The 23,495-nt window shown below is 42.5% G+C and overlaps 1 long non-coding RNA gene across 1 annotated transcript; it reads left to right on the plus strand.

Annotated features, from left to right (window-relative positions):
- Window positions 1-5,904: 5,904 nt before the first annotated feature.
- LOC308581942 lies at window positions 5,905-16,288 on the plus strand. The gene is made up of 3 exons (XR_014005392.1): window positions 5,905-6,924; window positions 14,823-14,997; window positions 16,190-16,288. It is a non-coding gene; the product is annotated as an uncharacterized lncRNA (long non-coding RNA).
- Window positions 16,289-23,495: the final 7,207 nt, after the last annotated feature.

Raw genomic sequence — 23,495 nt, forward strand, 5'->3', positions numbered from 1 at the left:
TGAATAGATTGTCCACATTCCCTCCATAAATGTGACTTGTTCTCCTGAGCAAAACTGCCTCTGAATCAGGAGTTGGAGATCAGGTATTGTCAGACTCTAATAAGCAGTCCCAGCTGGCATGGCCAATGGTCACCGATGATGGGGGTTGTAGTCCAACAATATATGAAAAGCACCAGGTTCCCTTCCTCTTTTTTAATGTACATATTAGACATGAAAGGCGGTTGGAGGATGGATGGAGGCTAACAGATCGAGGTTGAATCCTGACAAGACAGAAATACTGTTTTTGGGGGACAGGAGGCAGCCAGGTGTGGAAGACTCCCTGGTCCTGAATGGGGTAACTGTGCCCCTGAAGGACCAGGTGTGCAGCCTGGGAGTCATTCTGGACTCACAGCTGTCCATGGAGGCGCAGGTTAATTCTGTGTCCAGGGCGGCTGTCTACCAGCTCCATCTGGTACACAGGCTGAGACCCTACCTGCCCGTGGACTGTCTTGCCAGAATGGTGCATGCTCTGGTTATCTCTCGCTTGGACTACTGCAATGCGCTCTATGTGGGGCTAACTTTGAAGGTGACCTGGAAACTACAACTAATCCAGAATGTGGCAGCTAGACTGGTGACTAGGAGCGGCCGCCAAGACCATATAACACCAGTCTTGAAAGACCTACACTGGCTCCCAGTACGTTTCCGAGCACAATTCAAAGTGTTAGTGCTGACCTTGAAAGCCCTAAACAGCCTCGGTCCAGTATACCTGAAGGAGAGTCTCCACCCCCATTGTTCTGCCCGGACACTGAGGTCCAGCGCCAAGGGCCTTCTGGCGGTTCCCTCATTTTGAGAACCCAAGTTACAGAGAAGCAGGCAGAGGGCCTTCTTGGTAGTGGCACCCACACTGTGGAATGCCCTTCCACCAGCTGTCAAAGAGAAAAATAACTACCAAACTTTTAGAAGACATCTAAAAGCAGCCCTATTTAGGGAAGCTTTTAATGTTTAATAGGTAATTGTATTTTAGGGTTTTGTTGGAAGCCGCCCAGAGTGGCTGGGGGGACCCAGCCAGATGGGCGGGGTATAAATAATAAATGATGATGATGATGATGATGATGACTGGTAGTTATTATGACTGAAGACGAGACCTCTCCAGAGCCTTTCCTACTAATGGTATGGTCTCATCCACACTCAAACAATGGTGAAGAAGGTGTTTCTAGAAGCATTTGTTGATTTCATTGTTGGCTGCTGCAAAATGATTGGAGAAGAAATCGCCATTTCAAAGCAAAAGCCTATAGCTACTGCAGCTGAGCTTAAGTAGGTTCAGGGGTACTGCAGCTCTGACACATCATTTCTCTCAGTTTCAGATCTAACCACATTTCAAACTGACAAGCAAATGGTGTTGCTGAGTTGCAGTGTAAATCTCTCTGTTCAACAGAAGGCATCATGTCTTAAAAGCCCCATGCAGTATGTATTGAAAGTAGTATCATATCACTTTAACAGCCATGGGAATCCTGGGAAATGTAGTTTGGTAAGGATGCTGAGAGTTGTTAAGTGACCCCTATTTCCTCACAGAGCAACAATTCCCAGAGTTCCATGGGAAGAAGGATTGACTGTTAACCCTCTCTGAGGACTGTAGCTGTTAGGCTGTTGTGACTATTTTCAATGTCTTTTCCACCAGTCTATTTTAAAAAAGAGAGAACATAGTAACCATAACATTTCCCTTGTCACTTTTTTTAAACTGAGAAAACAAAACAAACAAACAAAAATCCATTGAAAAGTGAACCAAAATTGCTAACAGCTTAAGACTAGGAACAGCATTATTAAGATTCACTTTGCCTACTCTGTAGACTGATAAAAGGAGAAAAGAGGGGTGCTTTGGGGAGATAATTGGTTTCATGTATCACATTCCTGAATATATCCTTGAGATTATTTAGTCACAGTTATGATGAAATATGATTTTTAAAACACAGGAAATGCACTGAGATTATGAAAAGCTATTGTGATGTTAGTTTGGGTGCATATGAACATCTCATTTTTAAAATATATGACTGCAGTGTTCACATTTTTCCATTTAGGGAGATCTATGTAATGAGATCCTGTTCATTATGAAAAAAGATAGGAAGGAGCCATTTTCATTCATATTACTTGTTTCAATAATACATTCCCACCAAGATCTGATTGGATAGCATTGTATACAATTATCTTACCTGTATAAAAACACGGTCTAAAAGCAGTAACTGCAGCAGAGGGAAATTATTATTTCATGTTATGAATATTTAAAATACAATTTATTTTCTAAAAGAGGGTAATTCCCAGCTTTATTCAAATACATAGAACAGCAAAGATTATTGCCTCATTAAATAAATACAAGAAATAAAATGCACTTAGGGGAAAAACACATTTTTTTTCTTTAAAAAAAGAGAAGATAACATGTGGGTGGTGCAATAAATGGTTTTATTCTGCTGTGAAATTGAAGTTCCGTTTTCAATTTTTAAAAACCCAATATGTGAATTGCAACTTCAGATATTTATATGTCTCCATAGATGAGAAAAGTCATCTGCATTTCTTATTCTAATTTATTCTCTCTGAAAGATGACATCAATCAGGAATCATCATGTGAAATTATATCTCAGGTCTTTCGAATCTGAACTGCCGTGGTGCAAAGCATGGAACATAGTATACTGGAGTCACTTTCCATTGTGTGTTTGAGAGGAAGTTCCACGAGCAGCAATTCACAGGACCTATTTTCTCATTAGATGAGAATACTCGTGCCAATGCCGTTTCTTTGATGTGTGCTTTTCATTTTACACTGCAAGCTATCTCTACACATGTTACAAGCATTCATGTGAAAATGGGTGCAATTGTTGATTGCCCCAATAGAATTTTTTATTGATTTTAAGTAAGCAAGTGTAGCACCCTGCTTGTGGTTAACGCTTAGCTGGAATGAAATATTCAATGCAGCAATAGAGAAATTAAAATAATAATTTATTTGTCAGACAAATAAATGAGAGACACAATGGTATATGGATACCAAAGCTCTGCCCACTCCAGCCCTGATGGCTAGCACTTATATTTCCTCAGCCCAGCCCCCTTGCTCCTCCTTTGGCTGCCTCTGCCCAATCAGCCTGGTTGAAATTCCTATTGGCTGTTTGCTAGAACCAATCATAAAAGATACACCCATTTCCTATTACCTTTTATGGGAGACAAAGAGCTATATTTCCTTCTATCCATAAATGGCAGACAAGTAGCCATATATCTTACATTTGCCTCGTCAAGGCACCTTAATTACCAGATCATCTTTGCCCTATTGCCCTATTGCCCTATTACCCCTTCACTCCAAAACAGATAGCTAAAACAGATGGCTCGTGGTTTTAATTTTTATCTTAGACAGAGATCTTGGGTTCACCTTCTCACACACCATCAATGAAATAAGAATCTAACATAAGAATCTAACATTTCTTACTTTCTAAATCCTTTGCATAATTACATTAAGCCAATATATTTCATACATTAACATATATAGCTTTTTAGAAGGAAAGGAACTTAGTAAAAACAGTTTCCAAAAGCAACCCCTTTAATTAACACCCCCCCTTTCAAGCCAGCTGCTGTTCCTATTAGCTCTTGCCCTTTAACCTTATGAAAATATGGCTCAAGTCTAATGGGAGGCACCTAGTATTATTTTTTGTTAAACAATAAATCTCACTATTTACCAACACTTAATTGTGTTTTTGCAGCTTGATTGTGTTCTGTAATATGTATGGTCACTGTAACCTTTGCTCCCAGCCTGTAATTTCCTTTTACAACCCTGAGGTACTGCTATAGATCAGGGGGGCCCTTGATCAAGAAGATAAACAACTGCCAGAGTACTCAGCCAGCTGCTTTAAGTCTGGCATGAAACATACAAACATTTGCAAATATATTTTTTAAGCTCATTTTAAAATGCAAGGCTTGATCAGATGCCTCACAAGAACAGTTCAAATATTGCAAACATTCCAAGCCTCAGATGTAACTAGTAGACATTTCGCTTACGTAGATCATATATTGAGTGCCCAATCATATAGACAACTCTAAATAAAATTTCTAGGTATGCTATTGATTAACATTCTGCTGCCTTGTGCACACAGATGCACAAACTACATACTCATTGATCAATCCTATTGCCCCCCCCCCAGTCTACCTGAGAAACTTAGCATGTGAAGAGATTTGAGCTGGTTGTTCCAGCTCAACTGTATGGCTGAACTTTTGCCACTTTGTAACTAGCCTAAGTATTACTTCCTGTGCAACTTTTCTGAAGCGCATAAACCAGACCTTTGAAGAGTTTGTAAGTAAGCCATTCCCCCCCCCCCCTACTCTGTGGGAAGTGAGAAACTTTGGAGGGAACTTTGAAGGGAATGTTTCAAAGGTCTAACATCCTATACTTCCACAATTTACTTTGCTGTATATTTTGTGACTTTAAATTACTGTACTGCTGGGGTTCTCTAGCCAAGAGTACTTGTCCCAAAGTTGGATCTTGGCCTCCAGGGAATACTTCCTTCCTTCCTTCCTTCCTTCCTTCATTCCTTCCTTCCTTCCTTCCTTCCTTAACAACCAACCAATCTGCTTTTCTCTATGTCACACAGACAAATGCAGAAGAGTGGTTTCACCCCTCATCTGCATCAGTAGATGTCTAGCAACTATCAGTTGCCATCATGGTCCACCAATGCTCATTTAAGAAAACATCCATGGCCATCTGTCATGGATGCTTTAGTTTAGATCAGGGGTCGGTAACCTAAGGCTCATGGGCCACAAGTGACCCATGGGGGTCATTTAACAGGCCCATGGACCCCCGCTGCCTGCTCGGGGTACCCCGCTGCCCGTTCGGTTAGCTCCCATGCGCCGTGCTAAACCGGTGTGGAGCAGAGTGGGGACTGCCTTCCGCGATGCTGGCCGGCTTCCCATTGGCTTCAGGAAGCCCCTGCAGCTAATGGGAAGCTGTACACACCTCCTCCATGCCGGAAGGAGTGCTGGAAATAGCATCTGTGCGTGCGTGTGTGTGCGCACATACAGTCCGACCCATCACAGCGTCTGTGGGACCGTGAACCTGCCCAAGCCACAAAAACTTTGCCGACTCCTGGTTTAGATTCCTGCATTGCTGGTCAAATCAGTTATCATCAAATGGGCACAAGATATAGGGCACAATATACAATTTGAGTATTGGGGAAAGCTGTGGAAAGTGGATTTGAAATTTACAGATTGTTCTCTTTTGAAAGAAAATTATATGAAAATGATGTGTAGATGGTAAATCATACCAGTACAAATAGCAAAAATGTACAAAACCCGGTCAAATATATGTTGGAAATGTAAAGAAAAAGAAGGTACTATGTATCATATGTGGTGGGAATGTAGAGAAGTTTAAAAAAATTGGGAAATGATATATAATGAATTGAAAAAAAATGTTTTAAATGACATTTGTAAAGAAACCAGAAGCATTTTTGTTAGGGATTTTAGGACGAGACCTGCCAAGAAAAGCAAAGAATTTATTTATGTATGCTACAACAGCGGCAAGAGTCTTGATAGCACAAGGATGGAAGAATGAGGAAATCCCAAAGAAAGAACAGTGGCAAGAAAAACTGATGAGTTATGCAGAGTTGGCAAAGTTGACACATAAACTGCGTGAGAAGGACTATTGTGACTTCAAGGAAGATTGGGAACTTTTCACAAACTATTCAAAAAAATAACAACAAAAGGACTTGGACTCCTTGGCAGGTTTTGAATAAAAACCCACAAATTTATTAATAGAATATATGACAGATAAAGTAATGATATGTACAATTTTTAACATGCAGAGAATAATATGTGTGAACAAATCAAAGAGGGGGGGCTGAGGGAAGCTTTGTTGGGGGTGGGGGAGGGATGGGGAGGGGAGGTAAAAAGGGTGGGGCAAATAATGCAATTGATTAATTGGATTGATAATTTGTTTTGTTGAAATTGTTTAATAAAAATATATTTAGATTCCTGCATTGCAGCAACTTGAATGAGATGACACTTGGTGTCCCTTCCGACTCTTCAGTTCTGATCTCTTCCAGCCACATGCATCCATAGAGCAAGGCTTTTAGCTGTTAGATATTCAGAAGCCTTGGAATTACTAATTCTTCCCTTGTCATGGCTCAATCACAGCCCTGTTACATCATGTATGCCTTGACAGAAGTCACAGAAAAGCATCAGCCGTCCATTACAATTTCTCACATACCATAAATGAGATCTACCTCTTTGATGTAAACTTCCCATGTCTCATTTGGCAGATTTGTCATATTGTCAGGACTTCAACTGACCCACGGTTTCCCAGAACTTGTTTGCCATTCAACTTTGGGGCTCGTGAATTAGGAATAGCAGAGTAGCTTATAAATATGTACCAAGTACTATTTCCATCACTAAGAGCCGCTTTAGACTGTGGCGTTTGCCCGTTCTTTTTAAAATGTCTGTACAGGGGAAAAGAAAGAGCTAATAGGTAAACCAATAGAAAAGCCAGAGGTGGAGCCTACCTGTTTATAAAAGGGCTTAGCCCAATGTTTGGGTTGGTTGGGTTTAGTTAGTTGGTTGATTGGGAAAAGGCAATTGGGAAAGCAGTTGGCAGACAGTTGGAATTAGAGAGACAGTTAGTGCAATTGGTTTTTGTGTGAGGGGAGGTAGAAGAGTTAGAGACAGGATAAAAATAAGACTAAGAAGGTAAAGAGTAACAACATTTTGAATGCAGTTAAAGTTTATTTGTGTCTGCAATAAACTACACTCTTCTTTGTTAACTTAAGAATGAGTTAAGTGTCTGAGACTAAGTGATTTACCGGAGAGGACATGGTTGGTGGCAGCAGATTAGTGGTATACGGGTCAATAGTCCACGAGACGACCTGGGGCTCCATACAAACGCCACACGGACGTTCAAAATACCTCCTCCATCTTGACTCTTCTGAGGCATGTATTTGTTCATGAATTACACCAGGTTACAAGGGTCATTGCAGTGATTTCCACAACTGCGACAATACGATTACCGGTCACCATAATAAGAGGAACTGCTTGAAGGAAGCCACATTTATATTCCTGGACAATCCCAGTCCATGGGATGTATCAGCAGAGACTGTCTGCTGTCTGGTTCTCAAAACATATTGCATGGATGAGGTATGTTAACGGAAAAATCTGAGGGCTCTCTTGGACAAAAAGTAAAGACACCAACCAGGATAACTTGGAGCAAAACAGCAGCCTGTAGGCTTGGCCTTTATTGATCTGTTGCAACAGGGTGTTTCCCTCACTAGCAAGAGAGAGGAAAGACCCAGAACAATGGGCTGCAAGACCTTATAAAAACTTTTGAAATTCCCCTCCTCTAGGTCAAGCCCACCCCCAGAAACATCATGCATACATTACAGAAAGGAGGGGTTGAGGGAGGAGTTGTGGTGGTAACCTGAGTGTCCTGTCACCTGGCTGGTTCCTCCTTTCCCCCTCCCCATGAGTACTTTCCAGGTGACAATGGGGAGTTTGCAGTTTCCTGCCCCCAGAGGGAAAATCTGATCGTTGTCCTTTGTTTCAGCCTGTGGTGAATCCACTGTTCTTTGTGATTTTTTGATTGTCTTCTGTCTGGGATTATCAGGGTTGACATAGCAACTGGGCAGGGCTCCTGTGGATGTGCTGGTATGCTGAAGAGATTATGGCTGACCAGAAACCAAGCCACCCTCCTTTGATATTAAAATAAAAATGGAACAGTGCAAATCCGATGTATGGTTGATTTTCTATGAATTCATAAGAGAAATGTGGCGTATGTAGTGTGTGAGTGTGAGTGTGTGTGAAGTTTGTACAAACAGAATGATTGGGGTGGGGGGGTTCCTGCTACAGTTCCCCCCTTCGGAGATAAGATTGCAAAGGTGGCTACTTTGCAATCCTTTTCTCCGCACAATTTAAGGTGGTAAATAATAACCTGGTATTCTCCGTCCCAGATGTGTGTGTCCATGTGAACCTGAAAGGGACTTGGGTATCATGCTACTTTAAGGATATTTGCATAGAAATATAATGGTGTAACAGTGCACATAGTTAGACATAGGATATCACGTAAATTAATAATTTGTTGCTCAGTTACTTGTGGTATTCTAGCACCTTGGAAGAAATATTTTCTCAATAGTGATCTATGCTTTACATTTAGGCAGGAAGGTCCACTAATGACTGAAAAGTGCAGTTTGCTTCCCCCCCGCCATTTGTGTGTTCTCAGGTGTCAAGGTAGCTGTTTTGTGGTCTCACACCGACAGTGCTACAGCAACACATCCTGTCTGTTGAATCCCCTCAGGGCTTTCAATTAACCGTGTTGCCTGGCATTCACCATAGCTGGCACAGGTTTGGGCATCTCGTGAGGGAGAGGTCTTCGCCTTGGCCTTTAGCTATGGGATTTTATTATAGGCTGTGGTCTCGCACTCATGGAAGTTGCTCACTTGCACTTTAAGGACCAAAAAGCTAATTGCAGCCTGGATACACTTGCCCAATTCAAACTGAGTCCAATTTGAATTTATCTTGCCCCATGGTTCTCAACCTTTCAAACCAGTCTGTTAAAGGAAAACCGTTCTTAAAAGGGCACTTTGTCCAAATAAGACAATTTAACTCTACAAGGGATCATTCCTGCTAAACCAAAGCATATGCACCTTCATGTATCTTATAAGCTTCTCCTTGGTAAAGCAAGTTTTTGCACATTTTAAAATGGATAGGGAAAGTTGGCAGAGTGCCAGGTGGGACAATGAAATGTGGTTATCTAAACATTGGACTACACAATAGTGTGAGCTATCAGAAGGTATAAAATGCATGAGAATTGGTGTGCAAGCAATAAGACATTAAACATAAAAATTACACACAAAAATACCCCCCCTTGTGGAAATAACACACTGTTTCAACATTCCTACATAATAACACTTAATACGAAACAAACTAATTAAATATCAGTTGCATATCTTGACACAATTGTGATCTTTTACGCATGTATCTTTTGAATCCTGGAGCACAGAGGCTTGAGGTTCAAGTGAAAAGATGTCCTTGCAAGTCAACTCCACCCCCCTTTTGTCAGGCCCACTCCCCAGGCAGTCTATATCCTTTGAAAGAGATAGCTGTGGGCACTTGAAAACTCTGGTGTCTTGTGATGACGGAAGAACTGAGTTGAGGGGTTGTTGCTGCTTTTCATCATTGCACATCTGTATAGGTGATATCCTGTAAGGGGCAGGGTTTTGGGGCTTAAAGACAGTTAGAAAAGGGAGGGGGCAAAAGGCAAAAAGGATGTCCTTCGGTTTCTGTTGGAAGCTGCAAATAATAAAAATCTTAGCGAATTAAGCGTTTCATTCATTCCAATATTATTATCACATTTTCCTATAACTACTGTTATTATCTGCCAAATTCGTTTGCTTTCCTTCACTTTGGAGAGAAAGAGAACTGTAAAAAATACAAAGGTTAAGAAATGCAAAAGAAAGCAAAAAATTAGATTACCAGTCAGATGGAAACAAACTTGACACAAAGACATCAGATTTAGAAAAGAATTATTATTATATATATTATCAAAACCACACAGATTACTACTAGACTGAAAAAAAAATGGGAAAACCATGGGGGGAAAAATTTAAATTCACCATGTGCTATCTGATAAAAGAACTTCATGAAACTGACTTTCAACATGTGATGAACATGTCCCCAAAGTAGAACACACACCCAAAATTACCTATGAGGAACCAAAAATAAATAAATGCTAAAACACACAATTAATAAGTAACCTGAAGTAATCTGTTTTGGCATTCTAACATCCGAAATGAAAATAAAATAGTGTTTCTTGATGTGACAACATCAACTGTAATGTTAATACGGGAAATGAGTTAATACCAAGAAAAATGAATGGCAATTTAAAGTTGTGCAGGTACCTTGCACTAGCCAAAATGACAGAATTAATAAGAAATGCTCAGGCAAAAAGGTAAACAAATACCATTCACCAAACAATGTTTGGTTGTGCTTCGATTAACTTCATAGACATCATGGAGAAACAGATTAAATAAATGAAAACAGATTATTTGTAACTTTAAAAAAAGTGTCAAAGCCATAAAGAGATGGAAGTCAGGGATTCAGACTTGTTTCACAGAACAGAAAGAAAGTTGCTGTGGGAGGAAAAAGGGACAAACACTTTGTTATCGGGGTTCACATATCCTGTTAAAAGGGAAAATTATTTCATGTGAGAAGCCTGTCAGGAAATGCTGTTCCTAAAATTCCCATTGAGGGGGGAATGCTTTGATATTTACCTGTGAAAAGAATTTGGCATGTTAAGATTTGGAACTTGGAAAGCTCTTGACTTTTGATGGGCTAGTTGTTGCTTTGTTTTGTTTTGTTTTGTTTTGTTTTTTTAGCCTTTTGTCTTAAGTAGCCCCTGGAGCAAAGACAGATTAAGGGTGATTTCCCTCAATGGTTCCAAGCAAGTTTTCTTTTCTTTTCTTTCTTTTTTTTTTTTTGGAAGAAACCTCCTCTCCCCCCTTACAGTTCCCCCCTTCCTCTCTCTCTTTTCTTTAGCTGATCTAGCCTCTGTGCATGTGCAGAGTTCATGTCTCAGCAAACCTTTTATACTATTGAAAATGTTGCATCCTTTGGCTAACTTACCATATGAATAAGGGAAAGGAAGGGTAAGGAGTAGATTTTGAAAACAGGGTTTGATTTTAAACAAAAAAAGAGAAGCTCAGCAATTTAAGTATTCACCAAAGCTAGCAATTTCAGCTCAAGCAAAAGACTGCTTCCTTTATGTACAGGAAAGGGCTAATATCCTTCTGGCCATTCGCGGAACAATCAACCGCTCTCTTATTTATGAGTAAAAATGGCCAGAGTTAGAATTCATAGGATTTTTATTTTTATTTTTATTTTTTAACATTCTCAGCCATTTCAGCCTTACCATTTGCAAACACTGTAATCACTCAAATGCTTGATATTACCAGTTGGGCTTCACCTCTCACCTTTTAAAACTAAAGAGCAAAGCTAGGCTGAATTTCAACTCCATTACCACACCAGAATTTAAGAATTACCCTCCAATGCTTGCAGACACATGGTCTTCCACACAGCCACAAATTGGGAGAGTTGAAAGGTACCCTGGGGTCATCTAGTCCAACCCTCCAAAATATAGGGTTCACAGCAAGATTTCGCAGCAAGATTTGTACTACCAAAGAGGCATACACATTTAAGTACAGATTTACAGCTGGGAAAGGAAACATCTATACTCCTGAGAGGATCTCTTATAAAGCACAGTTAAAGCAGCCCTAGATTTGATTTTTTTTTTTAAAGGGAATACACAAGTGTTGCCCCCTCCCCCCTTTGCAGTTTCCTTTAAAGGAAGCTTACTCGGGAGTAAATTTACCTAGCACAGAAGTAAGAAGGGAGAAACCAACTGAAAGAGGCAGAGTGAAACAAGGGGGAGGGGGGGCATTTTCTAACAAAAGAGGCCATGAAGTCTTATAGAGACTGGTATCAGGAGCCTTACAATAACTCTTCTGTCCAACCAAATCAAAGTTAAAACTGGACTCAAATATTTTTTCTTAGAATGAACACCATACTTTTATAGGCATACGCTTAATGAAATACATACACTGCATTTTAGCTTGAGAGAGCAGTTGTGCTCAACTAGGCTTTTGCAGCAGAAACATTAGGTTAACTTCTCCTTCCAAAATAGACTGGAGCAAACTCAAAAGTTACAATAAAACATCATTTACCATTAGACTTAAAATCACCCTCCTCACTTAAAACTAGAAGAAAGAGGTGGGGTAATCCCCCTTTCAGAACACAAGTAGCACGTATACAGGATTTCACCACTTGGGAGGGAAACTCTCTTTTAGAGCCTCTCTCAAATAACAAACATTTGCACACTCCATTCTCCATTTTGTTTTGTTTAAGATCGATAAGGCGCAACATGGCTTCCTTAGATTTAAAATTTTGAAGCAAGCTTGCAATTTAAAACTATGTGCGTTTAAGAACAGTCTGTGGATGCCAAGGCCAATGTAAATACAAACCCTTGAAATATTTCTAAATCTCTGAATACATCTCTTATTCATTTTTTTTTTTTTGCCTCTGAGCACCATTAAGTTTACAGTTTCATGTTCTAGCTTTAGATTATAGTTTAACAACACAAATTTGATGTGTTCAGCTCTCCCTAAGAGTTCACACCCTGATTTTGTTGAAGGATCCCTGAGGTGGCCACTGTGCCCTGGGTTCTAGGTGGTGGGCCTAAACCACCCACTAAAGTTACAACGGTCTCGTACTTTGTACTTGGAAAGACCATTTTGCCCCTTTATTTTATTTCTATTTTTTTCTCTAATTGGAGATGACAAGCTGGAGGGGCATATTAGAGTCCTCTCTGGGGCAAAAGGCTTCATGGAAGCTTTGTTGCCAGGAGGAGTCCAGCTAGGGTGTTTAGTGAGCTCCCATTCTCTCATATGTTATTATTGGGGTTTTTTTTTTTTTCGTTAACGAAGTACGCTAAAGACAGAAAGAGTGGAAACACACACACAAGGGAGGAAAGGCAATGGGAAAGAAAGGGGGGACAGAAAAAAATATCCTTTCAGTACTCAAAGTACCCTTGACTAACACAATTCCTACATATCTACAAGCTTCAAACTCATTTCAAGAAATCCTATACATGAACTCAAACTCCAGCCACGGGACTCCTTGCCCGAGAAAACTTCAGTTACGGGACACCTTGGCCCGTCTGCCACGGGACACCTTGGCCCGAGAAAGTTTCAGTCACGGGACACCTTGGCCCGTCTGCCACGGGACACCTTGGCCCGAGAAAACTTCAGTTACGGGACACCTTGGCCCGTCTGCCACGGGACACCTTGGCCCGAGAAAGTTTCAGTCACGGGACACCTTGGCCCGTCTGCCACGGGACACCTTGGCCCGAGAAAGTTTCAGGATATATATATTTTCCACTACCTCAGCGCTGTTCACAAGACTAATCCTAGTGTGGGGCCCCAATTTGTGAACCGCCCCTTCTACCCTCCACAACAGCCTCCTGCCTAGCCTTTGAGACTAAGTTTGGGCTCCCTACTGGACGCCTGCGCTGTGCAGTGCCAGATTGGGGGTCCGAGAAAACAAAGTTTTGAAAGGGGAGCAAACGACCTTGCGTTCTCACATACCCGGGTCATCCCTAACAAAGGTCGCCAGGCAGGAGGGGCAGCTTCATTTGCAGAGTTAGGGTAGGTGGAGAGTAAGAGAATACTTGAAAGACTCCTCTGGACGACTCCGAGAGAGGGATGTCAGAGAAACAGTAAAAGAGCCACGCTTTCCCGGACTCAATTCCAAGACGGAAAACGGGGGAGAAAAGAGATAGAGAGATTAAGATGTTCCTGGACGACCCCGGGGGGGAACATCGGAAAACAGCAAAAGGTACCACAATTTCCCCGGCCACACACCGTGTAAGAAATTGAGGGGAGAGAAAGAGAAAGGTTTTGGCGTACCCAGACGACTCCGAGAGGTATGCGCCACACAGTAAAGTTCCGCGATCTCCCTGGCCACTTTCCGAAGGGGAGAATCGGGTTAGAAAAGGGTAAAGTTAGAGCGCACCCGGACGACTCCGAGGGGCTACGCCAGAAATGAGAGAAGGAAAGTCTGGCTGTCGTGGGGTCGTTACTTTTCCACCCCCCTCCCAATGTATTTACTTCAAACCATACTCACGTTCGAAGATGTCCCCCGCGAATCTCAGGATCCTTTTCTTTTTTAGCCGGCTTGACCTCGCCTTTGCTCCCCTGGTTGAGCTTTTGGTGACGATTGATTACCGCCCGCAAAGAGGAGGCAGGGAGAGGAAGAAGGATCCCTGGGCTAAGGTTGCCCAGTGGCGCCCGATCCCTTCTATCTCCCCTCTCACCTTTACAGGAGAACCAAGGGTCCCTGAGTCGCGGTCGCCAACTGTTAACGGAAAAATCTGAGGGCTCTCTTGGACAAAAAGTAAAGACACCAACCAGGATAACTTGGAGCAAAACAGCAGCCTGTAGGCTTGGCCTTTATTGATCTGTTGCAACAGGGTGTTTCCCTCACTAGCAAGAGAGAGGAAAGACCCAGAACAATGGGCTGCAAGACCTTATAAAAACTTTTGAAATTCCCCTCCTCTAGGTCAAGCCCACCCCCAGAAACATCATGCATACATTACAGAAAGGAGGGGTTGAGGGAGGAGTTGTGGTGGTAACCTGAGTGTCCTGTCACCTGGCTGGTTCCTCCTTTCCCCCTCCCCATGAGTACTTTCCAGGTGACAATGGGGAGTTTGCAGTTTCCTGCCCCCAGAGGGAAAATCTGATCGTTGTCCTTTGTTTCAGCCTGTGGTGAATCCACTGTTCTTTGTGATTTTTTGATTGTCTTCTGTCTGGGATTATCAGGGTTGACATAGCAACTGGGCAGGGCTCCTGTGGATGTGCTGGTATGCTGAAGAGATTATGGCTGACCAGAAACCAAGCCACCCTCCTTTGATATTAAAATAAAAATGGAACAGTGCAAATCCGATGTATGGTTGATTTTCTATGAATTCATAAGAGAAATGTGGCGTATGTAGTGTGTGAGTGTGAGTGTGTGTGAAGTTTGTACAAACAGAATGATTGGGGTGGGGGGGGTTCCTGCTACAGGTATATATATATATATATATATATATATATATATATATATATGAGTTCAAATCAGACCAATTTTCAATACAATAAGTAAACATAATTATAATGAGTGAGGAAGCATTAGACACACACCTCCTATGTAAAATAATAATAATAATAATAATAATAATAATAATAATAATAATAATGGAAGCATATCCTAGAAGATTGATATGTGGGTGTCTTCTCATTACCAAGGCCAGATTCAAAGGAAGGAAGGTCAGAGTTCAAGAAAAAGAAGAGAAAACAAGGGAGAGAAGATGATGGAGGTGGAGAGGATCTTTGATAACTGGCTCTTTGGTGTACAGAGCATTCATAGGGGTGGTCCACTTGGCTGAATTTAAGTGGAGATGAGTGGAGCCAAGTTGTTAGGGTTGGTGCTAAGAACCTAGACCATGGATAGGCAAACTAAGGCCTAGGAGCCAGATCCGGCCCAATCGCCTTCTAAATCCGGCCCACGGACGGTCCGGGAATCAGCGTGTTTTTACTTGTGTCCTTTTATTTCAAATCCATCTCTGGGTTATTTGTGGGGCCTGCCTGGTGTTTTGACATGAGTAGAATGTGTGCTTTTATTTAAAATGCATCTCTGGGATATCTGTGGGGCATAGGAATTCGTTCATTTCCTCCCCCCAAAAAATATAGTCCGGCCCCCCACAAGGTCTGAGGCCCCCTGCTGAAAAAGTTTGCTGGCCCCTGGCCTAGACACTGTTTGGTGACTCTATTGCAATGGACTAAAGTGAAGTCTTTTGTCAACAGAGCATCATAGGGCACTGGAGTCTTGTTAAGACACTGAGAGGCCCAGGGCAAAATGCTTATTTGAGGGGCCCTCCCTGAAATCCCACAGCACTTTGTGTCAGTTTCATTTCCCCCTCAGCTGGAAAAATGTATATAATACTTGGGGAAAAACCCAGCTATATTTGACATCAGAATATTAACATTTTATGACTAAAGTTAAAGAAAATATTTACACAAAATGACAGGCTGCATTCAGAATATTTAAAAAGTCATCTCATCTTCTCCCCGCCTCGTTTTCTTGTCAACAAATTCAGTGATGAGATTACCCAAAAATATTTCTCTCAGAAGATCCCAATCTATAGATAGAACAGATAATGATGACTGTCTTGACTGTAGCTTTGTGGAATGTAACTTATTTTTTTAAATAAAGACTAATTTGGAGAATGCCCTTTCTCCTTCAGCATTCAAAATTGGCAGAATTAGATAAAGGCAGAGAGCTATGATAGCATCTGGGGAAGCTTCAACCAGATCCTTACTGTAAATTATCTTCAAATGGCTATGTGCAGTAGTCTCTGATCCATCACACACCCCTGCAGTATCTAAGAAATGAATAAAACATTTTAGTTTAGAGGACGGAAAAATTTGCAGATCATTTGGGTAAACTCTCACAAAGGCTTCGGCATCCTTTTCCACTGTACCATCATTTTGGGACGAACTGTTCAGTTTTGCCAGGAATCCAAATATATTCACAGCTTCTATGTAAGCACGGGAGATTATCTAAGACACAGTAGTATGCTTCCACCCTAAATTTGTCTCTTCCTCTTTTGCAGTCACTTTTTTCCATCTGAGAAAACAGATTTGTGTCTCTGAAGATACAGATTCCACTTGATTACTCAGTTTCTTTGCCTCCTCTTCAAATTATTCAAAGTTGTTCTCAGTGGCGTAGCGTGGGTTGTCAGCACCCGGGGCAAGGCAAGTAATTTGTGCCCCCTAACCCGTGGATTTGCGCCCCCTAACCCTAACCCCCAGATGTTGCGCCCGGTGCGGCCGGCCCCCTGCACCCCCCACGCTACGCCACTGGTTGTTCTGTATACCAACTTGGACACTGAGGTCCAGCTCTGAGGACTTTCTGGCAGTTCCCTCACTGCAAGAAGTGAAGCTACAGGGAACCAGGCAGAGGACCTTCTTGGTAGTGGGGGAGGAAGACGAAGAAGAAGAGAAGGAGGAAGAATAAGAAGAAACAACGTGAGAAACAGCATCTCCCTCCCCTGACACAATATAAAGGAGCCTGGTTTTTGAACTTTTTGTGGACACAGTCAAATCTGTGAAGGACTTTATGCCAGAATACAGCATAAAATGTATTTCAAATGTTAAAAATTTATTTACCAAAGAAAATTTCTAACTTCTTAATTAACCCACCTTTCCTTCTGGAATCATTGGCAATCTTTATCAAGGCTTCCAAATTACAGTCATAATAGATGTTTGTGTAGCATCTTCTGTACAGGACTACCTTGTTTGAGACTGGTTTTTCAATGTGTTTTTGGGTATATTATTGTTATCTGTGGGTCATTGATAAGTATCACCTTGAAGTATTCTCCACCTGTGTTGGGCTATCACAGGCTTAGGGGCTAGTGTTAGCTTCCAAAACACTCATATTGCTTGTGGGGTCAGGCAAGTTCCCAGCACATGTGCAGGGTGGATGAAAGTTTCCAGCAGGTGGAAAATTGGTGCTTGGATTCCTACCAAACTCTGGTAAGGAAGCCTGTAACCAATACAAATTGTGGCCACTTCTAATCCACACCAGTCTCCGCATCGTTGTTGCTTCCAAACAACACACCTCGTTACATGTGGAGACACAATGAATACGCTTCATTATATGCACTTGTTTCTGTGTTTATAAGACGGCTGCAATGGCAAAAATTTAAAACTCTTGCCGCAACGTAATTTACCAGGGATTAAATATTTGGGGTTTCGAATAAACCATCCATTTTATTTGCCCTGATGGTGCCAAGCAAACCTTCCATGCTCTCTCCTTTGGAAAACAAATTGCGTTCAAAGCTATCAGATTAATGACGCTTATAAATAAATAAGAATCTTCCATTTACTGTTAATAGAAGACCAGCTGGCATCCCACTGTTCAGCCAGAGGGGCAGGAGGTGCCGACAGAGATTGGTGATAGGTTGCCGAGTCATTTTTCATTTGCTCGCTGCTGCAGAATGCTTGCAAACGCTGCGATGCATAGATCTCTTCCTGAATGTTAGTTATCACCCTTGCCTAACAGAGAAATAAGTAATTAAAGTTTAATATGCAGAATTTAGACTATCTACATCTCTCTGGAGGCCACTCAAAGGAAATTTGGAAAGAATGAAGCCAGGGTTTGTGTGTATGTGTGTTTAAATAAACCTATTTGATACCCAATTCTAATCTCGTCACGTTTGTATGGGAAATTGAATAGGAACCTCGAGGGGCAGGAGTCGTGTGGTTCCAGTACGTTTCTGCTTAATTAAACAGGACACATGGAAAATTGTATACTTGCTCAGTGGAAAATCTGTAGTTTTCATTGATTCAACATGGGAGATAACCAGGTTTGCACCGGTGGCTCTGACTACAAGATGTATTTATCTAGAGGAAGATATGCAACATTTTGGACCTTACTTGGAGCTACTTCAGTTAAGTAGATTTGGCTTCATTTCTGTGTTTTGCATCTGTTCAGTATTGAATTATTATGTACAACTGTACAACTTTCCCTCTACTGAGCCATCACAGACTACCAACTATGACAGGGGGCCCACCATTGGTTTAATAAACCTGCTGCCCTCCCCAAACCATTTTAGGACTGCAAAATCTAGGGTGGGGTCAAGAGTATGACCTATATGTTGTAGTTTGTTTGGTAGGTCATGCAGACCTGTGCTTCAAGTGAGTTTTCTATTTTTTTTATTTTTGAAATAATTTTTATTGGTTTTACAAAATAAATCACACAATTAACTTTTTTTTTTAATATTAAACCTAAAACAAGATTCTTCCAAATCTTAGGACTTCCCTCCTCAGGTCCTTTAAATATCTTAGTCAACTGCATATTATAGTTCATCCAAATGACAGTCCTCCAATATGTCCAAAGTCTTTGTAACGTTGCAAGAGTTATTCAAAGCCTGCCAGAGAGTTCAAGTGTTTACAGTGTTCTTTTAAATACAATTTATATTTGTCCCATTCTCTATTGAAGTTTTGATCCTCCTGATTTCTGATTTTCCCAGTCAGTCTAGCCATCTCTGCATAAGCAAGTAGTTTCATTTGCCAATCCGCCTTTGTCGGCATATTCTCCTTTTTCCATCACTGGGCAAGCAGCACCCTTGCAGCTGTAGTCACAGTCTTCTCAAATTCTTCGGTATATCTGCACCTAAAATTCCTAAGAGAAAGGCTTCTGGTCTTTTGACAAAAGTTATTTTAAACATTTAAAAAAATTCATTATATATCATTTCCCATACTTATATTTTTTACCATTCCACCACATATGATAAAAAGTGCCCTCTTTTCCCTGACATTTCCAGCAGTGAGTTTTCTAGGATAAAAAAAAAATAGAAAACGTTCTGAGAAAAATTGTAATTGTGTATGAATTTTCTTGCAGATCAGTGCAGATATCTGTTAGGACAAACTTATGAAGACATGCAAAATTGATATAGAAAGGAAATACGCTGGCCCATCCAACCCCAAGATGAACATGGTAACTTTGCCTATGTCATAGGAACATCAGTGGAAATGTTCATGAAATGTCTTATCAATACTGATACGGATGTATGTCATATAGAGTCTTCTGTTCTTATTTTAAGACAAAATACAGATGTTTCTCTGGTGTTCTCCAAGCAGTGACCACACCCGGATCTGCTTAGGTTCAGCAAAATGACCTTGTCCTGTACCTTTGGATCATTTTTCTGGAATTGCACACCTGCACTGTGCATCAAGAATGAATGGCATTTAGACATTGCTTCCACTTCATCTGTGGAACAATCGTGCAGAATTCATGAGGGCATGCGTGAAAACCATTATTGAGGTAACAGTTTTGGATGTTCCAGACCCAGAACGATGATCTCAGTAACCAGGGCCGTCTTAAGCATATGCGGTGCTGGGGTGCAAAGATCCGTCTGGCGCCCTCCCCCCCAGTTACCCAGAGTTGTTGACCCTGTTTTAGGGGGGGACCCCAAAGTTGTTGGCCACCTCAGCTACAACACAGGAGCCTGAGGCGGCAGCGGTGGCAGCAGAGCAGGGCCGAGCGCCTGGGGGTGGGGTGGGCAAGCAGAGCCCAGCGCAACAACAGTTGAGCCTAAGGCTCATGTGAGCAGCATGTGCTGGGCAGGCCTCTCGACGGCCTGCCAATCCCAGGTACACAGGAGGGCGGAGCTCGCCTACAGCAGAAGAGCTGCAGTACTCTGATGGGCTCTTCTCCACTAGGCAGCAGCTGTCGGCTATTCCCAGTGGCGTAGCGTGGGGGGTGCAGGGGGGGCCGGCCGCACCGGGCGCAACATCTGGGGGTTAGGGTTAGGGTGCGCAAATCCACAGGTTAGGGGGCGCAAATTACTTGCCTTGCCCCGGGTGCTGACAACCCACGCTACGCCACTGGCTATTCCCAATCCCTGGACTCCAAATCTTGACCCCGGACTCTCGACCTGGCGCCCCTGCGAGCCCGGTGCCCAGGTGCCCTGCACCCCTACCACCTATGGTTAAGACGGCCCTGTCAGTAACAACAACCCTGTAAGGCAGGTAAATGGGAGAGGGACAAAGTGAGAGGCTTTCCTATAACCACCAAACAAGTCCATTCCAGAGGAGAAACTTGAACGGGAGGTTTCCTTGCTCATTGCCCTTAGCTATAATATTACGCCGTCTTCCTACAGCAAGACAACACTGTATTGCAAGTCACACGCAGTGTAAGGGTGGTCCCTCGTCCTATTCATGATTAATAAAAATTTGCATAAAGAGTAGAAATGCTGATTGATTTCTAAGGTTGTAGTCAAGGGTGCGGAAATCGCACAGCCCAGCCACTTTGCTTTCCCGACCTTAAATAAATTCACCGGCACTATTCTTTCCTTTAGCGCCACCACAATGCTATTATACATGTGGCGCATTACATGATGAAGTGTTCTTCAGATAAAGGCACTGCAGGTGTTGGAGCTTAATGGGTTGTTCATGTACTAGAATTCAGTCATAAACCAGAAGAGAAAAAAAGGTGCTGTGCCGGGGAGGGGAGCTGTTGATGAAGCAAAATGCTGAGCTCAGTATTATAACACTGTGTTGAATTGATGATCTTTGTGCTTTGCTATTTAGAGTGCCAGTTTCCAGAGCTAACAGTGCAGCTGGCGGCTGACCTCTTATTCACCAGCATCCTCGACTAGATACAAACAGTGCTGCTGCCTTCTCCATGAAATAAATTCTGAAAATGACATTGTCTGTTCTTCTTTGGCGATCACTCGTAACCGAGTAAGATTGTCTTCCATAAACACGGTTTTAACAGTGAGTCTGTAAGTGACCATGGAGGCCAATTCTGGATCCACACATCCTTCCACAGTGGGGGCATAGGTTTCTAGGTAGGAGTTGATCATAGTGAGGGTTTGCCAAGCATGCCTTCCTCTTAGCACGTTTCTCCCTTTCATCCTGAGTTTGAGCGTCTTCAAAGCCTATGACACCTTTGGTAAAGGCTGCTCTCCAATTGGAGCACTCTCAGGCCAGTGTTTCCCAGTTGTTGGTGCTTATATTACTTTTTTTAAAAAAGATTTGCCTTGAGAGAGTCTTTAAACCTCTTTTGTTGACCACCAGCATTATGCTTTCCATTTTTAAGTTCGGAATAGAGTAGCTGCTTTGGAAGACGGTGATCAGGCATCCTTATAACATAACCAGTCCAACGATGCTGATGTTGAAGAATCATTGCTTTGACACTGGTGATCTTTGTTTCTTCCAATACACTGCCCTTAGTTCACCCGTCTTCTCAAGTGATGTGTAAAAATTTTCAGTGCTACCGTTGATGGAATCTTTCAAGGATAGCAATGTACTCACATGCATTAAGTTGCCAAATTGTAACCCCCCCCGCCAAAAAAAACCCCATCACTGGAGCAAGAGTAGCAGTTTGATGAGGTCTTCTTTCTTGGTTGTAAGGCAGACCCTAGTGACTTAATAATAATAATAATAATAATAATTTTATTACTTGTACTCTGCCTATCTGACTGGGCTGCCCCGGCCACTTGGGGAGGCTTTCAACCAATATAAAAGCATGCTAAAATGCCAAACATTAAAAACCTCCCTATAAAGGGCTGCCTTCAGATGTCTTCTAAAAGCTGTATAATTATATATCTCCTTGACATCTGATTTTTGGGCATTCCACAGGGCGAGTGCCACCAGCCTTAGCCAGTATGGCCAATGGTCAGGGTTGATGGGGGACAGGACTTGTCCATACGTCTGCTTTTCTCATGCCTTGAAATCATGGAGCTGAGTCGTTTTCTGCTTGTTTCGTGCTTTCCAAGAGATTTGCCTTTGTCCCACCACTTTCTCCTGGAAAATCTGCTCTATCGAAAATCAGAACAAATGGCATTTTGCGGAAAACCCAATTTCCATTTGCTCCAATTCGGCGCTAAATGATGAATTACCCCTAGGGAAATTGGCGGAGCAATTGGTGTGGATGAGCCCCTAGTCCAACAATATATGGAGGGGCATCTAGGTCCCTCATCCCTGCTCTTTCCACTATACCAGTGGTGTCCAACCGGTTGACCGTGATCGACAGGTAGATCGCCTGGGTGATCCTGGCCAATCGTGGGCTAGTATTGTTCCCACCTCCCTTCCCCAGTGCTTGTTCTCTCATTCAGCACCGTGGCAACAGTGAGAGTTGTGGAACATGAAAAGTGAAAGTAATATTGGATGTAGCGCTGTGTGCGATTACCAGTGCTGTACTTTATGGTGATCGTTTCTTGTTTATCTCCCCCAAGAAAAAGCTCAACCACTCTGTTTTCCCTACCCACCCAAAAAAGCTCAACAACTCTGGCCTCCCCCCCAAAAAAAGCTCAACAAATCTTGGCACCCCCCAAAAAAAACCAAACCCCACATGTGCCTCCTCCCTCTAATGACAATGTGTAGATCACTGCCAGTTATTTTATACTGGGAGTAGATCACAACCTCTTATGTGTTGGACTTGCCTGCACTATACAATTGGTAACCAACAAGGTGCCTTCTAGATGCTGTAATTCCATTCCCATCTTCCTCAACCAGCAAGGGCAAGGTTCAGGGATGATGGGAATTGTAGTCTACTAACAGCTGGAGTAGGGATGTGGGTGGCGCTGTGGTCTAAACCACTGAGCCTTGGGCTTGCCGATCGAAAGGTTGGTAGTTCAAATCCCCACGACAGGGTGAGCTCCCATTGCTCGGTCCCTGCTCCTGCCAACCTAGCAGTTGGAAAGCACCTCAAAGCGCAAGTACATAAATAGGTACCACTCTGGCGGGAAGGTAAACAGAGTGGTTTCCGTGTGTTGGTCTGGTGTCGGTGTTCTATTGCACCAGAAGCGGCTTAGTCATGCTGGCCACATGACCCGGAAAAACTGTCTGCGGAGTGGACAAACGCCGTCTCCCTCAGCCTGTAAAGTGAGATGAGCGCCGCAACCCCAGAGTCGTTCGTGACTGGACGTAACTGCCAGGGGTCCCTTTACCCTTTACCTAACATCTGGAGTTCCCCATGTTTGCTAACCTATGTACTATTTAAATGCAAGATAGATAATTAAATTGTTTTGCGGGTGTCAAGTCTGATAAAATCCACGAGTCTTTGTTACTCAACTAGCCTCTGGTCTGTTTTTGCAGAGATCCATTTTCACAAACGGCTCCCGTTCTCCCATTTAGCAATGCAACCTCAACATCTTGTCAGATTCATTTATTCCTATTGGCAAGCCGGTTAAAGGCTTGTAACAGGGTGAAGACCTTTTGCGGACCCCGTGGGCTAGTGAGGGCAGACCCCTGAAAAAGATAGAAAAAAGGAGGCGTCAGATTAATTGGGGGTAGATGCAACGAAACGGTGCCATCTTGGCCATCAGGGATTTGAAAAGGAGTTCAATAGAGAGAGAAGCTGAAGGAAACTTAATGAGCTGCATGGAGACCAAATGCTCCAAATCTCCT

Source organism: Podarcis bocagei, assembly GCF_964188305.1.
Source record: "Podarcis bocagei genome assembly, chromosome: 1".
NCBI classification, from domain to species: Eukaryota; Metazoa; Chordata; class Lepidosauria; order Squamata; family Lacertidae; genus Podarcis; species Podarcis bocagei.